Source organism: Opisthocomus hoazin, unplaced genomic scaffold (genome assembly GCF_030867145.1).
Source record: "Opisthocomus hoazin isolate bOpiHoa1 unplaced genomic scaffold, bOpiHoa1.hap1 HAP1_SCAFFOLD_126, whole genome shotgun sequence".
Taxonomy (NCBI): Eukaryota; Metazoa; Chordata; class Aves; order Opisthocomiformes; family Opisthocomidae; genus Opisthocomus; species Opisthocomus hoazin.
In genome coordinates this window covers 60,106-67,500 of record NW_027448713.1, presented here as the reverse complement: position 1 = coordinate 67,500, position 7,395 = coordinate 60,106, and positions in this window count along the sequence as shown.

Below are 7,395 nucleotides of genomic sequence, written 5' to 3'. Positions count from 1 at the left end.
CCGGCCTGCCGACCCCAGCCACCCCTCCGCAAGCCCCCCCCACCGCCGCCCCGGCTGAGAGAGCACAGGCAGCCCGCCGCCGGCCCTTCCCACCCCGTGCAGGCACCCCTGCATACGGGCCTCCGGCAGGGCCGGCCTGCCGCCCCCAGCCACCCGCCGCAGGCCCCCCCACCGCCGCCCCGGCTGAGACAGCACAGGCAGCCCGCCGCTGCCCCTTCCCACCCCGTGCAGGCACCCCTGCATACGGGCCTCCGGCAGGGCCGGCCTGCCGACCCCAGCCACCCCCCGCAAGCCCCCCCCACCGCCGCCCCGGCTCAGAGAGCACAGGCAGCCCGCCGCAGGCCCACCCACCCCGTGCAGGCACCCCTGCATACGGGCCTCCGGCAGGGCCGGCCTGCCGACCCCAGCCACCCCCCGCAAGCCCCCCCACCGCCGCCCCGACTGAGACAGCACAGGCAGCCCGCCGCCGGCCCTTCCCACCCCGTGCAGGCACCCCTGCATACGGGCCTCCGGCAGGGCCGGCCTGCCGACCCCAGCCACCCCCCGCAAGCCCCCCCCACCGCCGCCCCGGCTCAGAGAGCACAGGCAGCCCGCCGCAGGCCCACCCACCCCGTGCAGGCACCCCTGCATACGGGCCTCCGGCAGGGCCGGCCTGCCGACCCCAGCCACCCCCCGCAAGCCCCCCCACCGCCGCCCCGGCTGAGACAGCACAGGCAGCCCGCCGCCGGCCCTTCCCACCCCGTGCAGGCACCCCTGCATACGGGCCTCCGGCAGGGCCGGCCTGCCGCCCCCAGCCACCCCCCGCAACCCCCCCCACCGCCGCCCCAGCTGAGAGAGCACAGGCAGCCCGCCGCCGGCCCTTCCCACCCCGTGCAGGCACCCCTGCATACGGGCCTCCGGCAGGGCCGGCCTGCCGCCCCCAGCCACCCCCCACAAGCCCCCCCACCGCCGCCCCGGCTGAGACAGCACAGGCAGCCCGCCGCCGGCCCTTCCCACCCCGTGCAGGCACCCCTGCATACGGGCCTCCGGCAGGGCCGGCCTGCCGACCCCAGCCACCCCCCGCAAGCCCCCCCACCGCCGCCCCGGCTGAGAGAGCACAGGCAGCCCGCCGCCGGCCCTTCCCACCCCGTGCAGGCACCCCTGCATACGGGCCTCCGGCAGGGCCGGCCTGCCGCCCCCAGCCACCCGCCACAGGCCCCCCCACCGCCGCCCCGGCTGAGACAGCACAGGCAGCCCGCCGCCGGCCCTTCCCACCCCGTGCAGGCACCCCTGCATACGGGCCTCCGGCAGGGCCGGCCTGCCGCCCACAGCCACCCCCCGCAACCCCCCCCACCGCCGCCCCGGCTGAGAGAGCACAGGCAGCCCGCCGCCGGCCCTTCCCACCCCGTGCAGGCACCCCTGCATACGGGCCTCCGGCAGGGCCGGCCTGCCGACCCCAGCCACCCCCCGCAAGCCCCCCCCACCGCCGCCCCGGCTCAGAGAGCACAGGCAGCCCGCCGCCGGCCCTTCCCACCCCGTGCAGGCACCCCTGCATACGGGCCTCCGGCAGGGCCGGCCTGCCGCCCCCAGCCACCCCCCGCAAGCCCCCCCACCGCCGCCCCGGCTGAGACAGCACAGGCAGCCCGCCGCCGCCCCTTCCCACCCCGTGCAGGCACCCCTGCATACGGGCCTCCGGCAGGGCCGGCCTGCCGCCCCCAGCCACCCCCCGCAAGCCCCCCCACCGCCGCCCCGGCTGAGACAGCACAGGCAGCCCGCCGCCGCCCCTTCCCACCCCGTGCAGGCACCCCTGCATACGGGCCTCCGGCAGGGCCGGCCTGCCGCCCCCAGCCACCCCCCGCAAGCCCCCCCACCGCCGCCCCGGCTGAGACAGCACAGGCAGCCCGCCGCCGCCCCTTCCCACCCCGTGCAGGCACCCCTGCATACGGGCCTCCGGCAGGGCCGGCCTGCCGACCCCAGCCACCCCTCCGCAAGCCCCCCCACCGCCGCCCCGGCTGAGAGAGCACAGGCAGCCCGCCGCCGGCCCTTCCCACCCCGTGCAGGCACCCCTGCATACGGGCCTCCGGCAGGGCCGGCCTGCCGCCCCCAGCCACCCGCCGCAGGCCCCCCCACCGCCGCCCCGGCTGAGACAGCACAGGCAGCCCGCCGCTGCCCCTTCCCACCCCGTGCAGGCACCCCTGCATACGGGCCTCCGGCAGGGCCGGCCTGCCGACCCCAGCCACCCCCCGCAAGCCCCCCCCACCGCCGCCCCGGCTCAGAGAGCACAGGCAGCCCGCCGCAGGCCCACCCACCCCGTGCAGGCACCCCTGCATACGGGCCTCCGGCAGGGCCGGCCTGCCGACCCCAGCCACCCCCCGCAAGCCCCCCCACCGCCGCCCCGACTGAGACAGCACAGGCAGCCCGCCGCCGGCCCTTCCCACCCCGTGCAGGCACCCCTGCATACGGGCCTCCGGCAGGGCCGGCCTGCCGACCCCAGCCACCCCCCGCAAGCCCCCCCCACCGCCGCCCCGGCTCAGAGAGCACAGGCAGCCCGCCGCAGGCCCACCCACCCCGTGCAGGCACCCCTGCATACGGGCCTCCGGCAGGGCCGGCCTGCCGCCCCCAGCCACCCCCCGCAACCCCCCCCACCGCCGCCCCAGCTGAGAGAGCACAGGCAGCCCGCCGCCGGCCCTTCCCACCCCGTGCAGGCACCCCTGCATACGGGCCTCCGGCAGGGCCGGCCTGCCGCCCCCAGCCACCCCCCACAAGCCCCCCCACCGCCGCCCCGGCTGAGACAGCACAGGCAGCCCGCCGCCGGCCCTTCCCACCCCGTGCAGGCACCCCTGCATACGGGCCTCCGGCAGGGCCGGCCTGCCGACCCCAGCCACCCCCCGCAAGCCCCCCCACCGCCGCCCCGGCTGAGAGAGCACAGGCAGCCCGCCGCCGGCCCTTCCCACCCCGTGCAGGCACCCCTGCATACGGGCCTCCGGCAGGGCCGGCCTGCCGCCCCCAGCCACCCGCCACAGGCCCCCCCACCGCCGCCCCGGCTGAGACAGCACAGGCAGCCCGCCGCCGGCCCTTCCCACCCCGTGCAGGCACCCCTGCATACGGGCCTCCGGCAGGGCCGGCCTGCCGCCCACAGCCACCCCCCGCAACCCCCCCCACCGCCGCCCCGGCTGAGAGAGCACAGGCAGCCCGCCGCCGGCCCTTCCCACCCCGTGCAGGCACCCCTGCATACGGGCCTCCGGCAGGGCCGGCCTGCCGACCCCAGCCACCCCCCGCAAGCCCCCCCCACCGCCGCCCCGGCTCAGAGAGCACAGGCAGCCCGCCGCCGGCCCTTCCCACCCCGTGCAGGCACCCCTGCATACGGGCCTCCGGCAGGGCCGGCCTGCCGCCCCCAGCCACCCCCCGCAAGCCCCCCCACCGCCGCCCCGGCTGAGACAGCACAGGCAGCCCGCCGCCGCCCCTTCCCACCCCGTGCAGGCACCCCTGCATACGGGCCTCCGGCAGGGCCGGCCTGCCGCCCCCAGCCACCCCCCGCAAGCCCCCCCACCGCCGCCCCGGCTGAGACAGCACAGGCAGCCCGCCGCCGCCCCTTCCCACCCCGTGCAGGCACCCCTGCATACGGGCCTCCGGCAGGGCCGGCCTGCCGCCCCCAGCCACCCCCCGCAAGCCCCCCCACCGCCGCCCCGGCTGAGACAGCACAGGCAGCCCGCCGCCGCCCCTTCCCACCCCGTGCAGGCACCCCTGCATACGGGCCTCCGGCAGGGCCGGCCTGCCGACCCCAGCCACCCCTCCGCAAGCCCCCCCACCGCCGCCCCGGCTGAGAGAGCACAGGCAGCCCGCCGCCGGCCCTTCCCACCCCGTGCAGGCACCCCTGCATACGGGCCTCCGGCAGGGCCGGCCTGCCGCCCCCAGCCACCCGCCGCAGGCCCCCCCACCGCCGCCCCGGCTGAGACAGCACAGGCAGCCCGCCGCTGCCCCTTCCCACCCCGTGCAGGCACCCCTGCATACGGGCCTCCGGCAGGGCCGGCCTGCCGACCCCAGCCACCCCCCGCAAGCCCCCCCCACCGCCGCCCCGGCTCAGAGAGCACAGGCAGCCCGCCGCAGGCCCACCCACCCCGTGCAGGCACCCCTGCATACGGGCCTCCGGCAGGGCCGGCCTGCCGACCCCAGCCACCCCCCGCAAGCCCCCCCACCGCCGCCCCGACTGAGACAGCACAGGCAGCCCGCCGCCGGCCCTTCCCACCCCGTGCAGGCACCCCTGCATACGGGCCTCCGGCAGGGCCGGCCTGCCGACCCCAGCCACCCCCCGCAAGCCCCCCCCACCGCCGCCCCGGCTCAGAGAGCACAGGCAGCCCGCCGCAGGCCCACCCACCCCGTGCAGGCACCCCTGCATACGGGCCTCCGGCAGGGCCGGCCTGCCGACCCCAGCCACCCCCCGCAAGCCCCCCCACCGCCGCCCCGACTGAGACAGCACAGGCAGCCCGCCGCCGGCCCTTCCCACCCCGTGCAGGCACCCCTGCATACGGGCCTCCGGCAGGGCCGGCCTGCCGCCCCCAGCCACCCCCCGCAACCCCCCCCACCGCCGCCCCAGCTGAGAGAGCACAGGCAGCCCGCCGCCGGCCCTTCCCACCCCGTGCAGGCACCCCTGCATACGGGCCTCCGGCAGGGCCGGCCTGCCGCCCCCAGCCACCCCCCACAAGCCCCCCCACCGCCGCCCCGGCTGAGACAGCACAGGCAGCCCGCCGCCGGCCCTTCCCACCCCGTGCAGGCACCCCTGCATACGGGCCTCCGGCAGGGCCGGCCTGCCGACCCCAGCCACCCCCCGCAAGCCCCCCCACCGCCGCCCCGGCTGAGAGAGCACAGGCAGCCCGCCGCCGGCCCTTCCCACCCCGTGCAGGCACCCCTGCATACGGGCCTCCGGCAGGGCCGGCCTGCCGCCCCCAGCCACCCGCCACAGGCCCCCCCACCGCCGCCCCGGCTGAGACAGCACAGGCAGCCCGCCGCCGGCCCTTCCCACCCCGTGCAGGCACCCCTGCATACGGGCCTCCGGCAGGGCCGGCCTGCCGCCCACAGCCACCCCCCGCAACCCCCCCCACCGCCGCCCCGGCTGAGAGAGCACAGGCAGCCCGCCGCCGGCCCTTCCCACCCCGTGCAGGCACCCCTGCATACGGGCCTCCGGCAGGGCCGGCCTGCCGACCCCAGCCACCCCCCGCAAGCCCCCCCCACCGCCGCCCCGGCTCAGAGAGCACAGGCAGCCCGCCGCAGGCCCACCCACCCCGTGCAGGCACCCCTGCATACGGGCCTCCGGCAGGGCCGGCCTGCCGACCCCAGCCACCCCCCGCAAGCCCCCCCACCGCCGCCCCGGCTGAGAGAGCACAGGCAGCCCGCCGCCGGCCCTTCCCACCCCGTGCAGGCACCCCTGCATACGGGCCTCCAGCACGGGCGACCCGCTCTGTCCGCAGGGAGGACAGGTCTAACCCTTCTGCCGGCAGGGAGGCCAGGTCTACCCCTTCTGCCGGCAGGGAGGCCAGGTCTACCCGTTTTACCTGCAGGGAGGCCAGGTCTACCCGTTCTGGCGGCAGGGAGACCAGGTCTACCCGTTCTGCCGGCAGGGATGCCAGGTCTACCCGTTTTACCGGCAGGGAGGCCAGGTCTACCCGTATTGCCGGCAGGGAGGCCAGGTCTACCCGTTTTACCGGCAGGGATGCCAGGTCTACCCGTTCTAGCGGCAGGGAGACCAGGTCTACCCGTATTGCCGGCAGGGATGCCAGGTCTACCCGTTTTACCGGCAGGGATGCCAGGTCTACCCATTTACCGGCAGGGATGCCAGGTCTACCCGTTCTGGCTGCAGGGAGGCCAGGTCTACCCATATTGCCGGCAGGGAGACCAGGTCTACCCATTTACCGGCAGGGAGACCAGGTCTACCCGTTCTGGCGGCAGGGAGAACAGGTCTACCCTTTTTGCCGGCAGGGAGACCAGGTCTACCCGTTTTGCCGGCAGGGAGACCAGGTCTACCCGTTCTGGCTGCAGGGAGACCAGGTCTACCCGTTTTGCCGGCAGGGATAACAGGTCTACCCGATTTACCTGCAGGGAGACCAGGTCTACCCCTTCTGCCGGCAGGGAGACCAGGTCTACCCGTTTTGCCGGCAGGGATGCCAGGTCTACCCGATCTGGCGGCAGGGAGAACAGGTCTACCCGTTTTACCTGCAGGGAGAACAGGTCTACCCGTTTTACCGGCAGGGAGACCAGGTCTACCCGTTTTGCCGGCAGGGATGCCAGGTCTACCCGTTTTACCTGCAGGGATGCCAGGTCTACCCGTTTTACCGGCAGGGAGGCCAGGTCTACCCGTTCTGCCGGCAGGGAGGCCAGGTCTACCCGTTCTAGCGGCAGGGAGACCAGGTCTACCCATTTACCGGCAGGGAGACCAGGTCTACCCGTTTTGCCGGCAGGGATGCCAGGTCTACCCGTTTTGCCGGCAGGGATAACAGGTCTACCCGTTTTACCTGCAGGGAGGCCAGGTCTACCCGTTTTACCGGCAGGGAGACCAGGTCTACCCGTTTTGCCGGCAGGGATGCCAGGTCTACCCGTTCTGGCGGCAGGGAGACCACGTCTACCCGTTCTGCCGGCAGGGATGCCAGGTCTACCCGTTTTACCTGCACGGAGACCAGGTCTACCCGTTTTACCGGCAGGGAGGCCAGGTCTACCCGTTCTGGCGGCAGGGAGAACAGGTCTACCCTTTTTGCCGGCAGGGAGACCAGGTCTACCCGTTTTGCCGGCAGGGATGCCAGGTCTACCCGTTTTACCGGCAGGGAGAACAGGTCTACCCGTTTTACCGGCAGGGATGCCAGGTCTACCCGTTTTACCTGCAGGGATGCCAGGTCTACCCGTTTTACCGGCAGGGAGGCCAGGTCTACCCGTTCTGCCGGCAGGGAGGCCAGGTCTACCCGTTCTAGCGGCAGGGAGACCAGGTCTACCCATTTACCGGCAGGGAGACCAGGTCTACCCGTTTTGCCGGCAGGGATGCCAGGTCTACCCGTTTTGCCGGCAGGGATAACAGGTCTACCCGTTTTACCTGCAGGGAGGCCAGGTCTACCCGTTTTACCGGCAGGGAGACCAGGTCTACCCGTTTTGCCGGCAGGGATGCAAGGTCTACCCGTTTTACCTGCACGGAGACCAGGTCTACCCGTTTTACCGGCAGGGAGGCCAGGTCTACCCGTTCTGGCGGCAGGGAGAACAGGTCTACCCATTTACCGGCAGGGAGACCAGGTCTACCCGTTTTGCCGGCAGGGATGCCAGGTCTACCCGTTTTGCCGGCAGGGATGCCAGGTCTACCCGTTTTACCTGCAGGGATGCCAGGTCTACCCGTTTTACCGGCAGGGAGGCCAGGTCTACCCGTTCTGCCGGCAGGGAGGC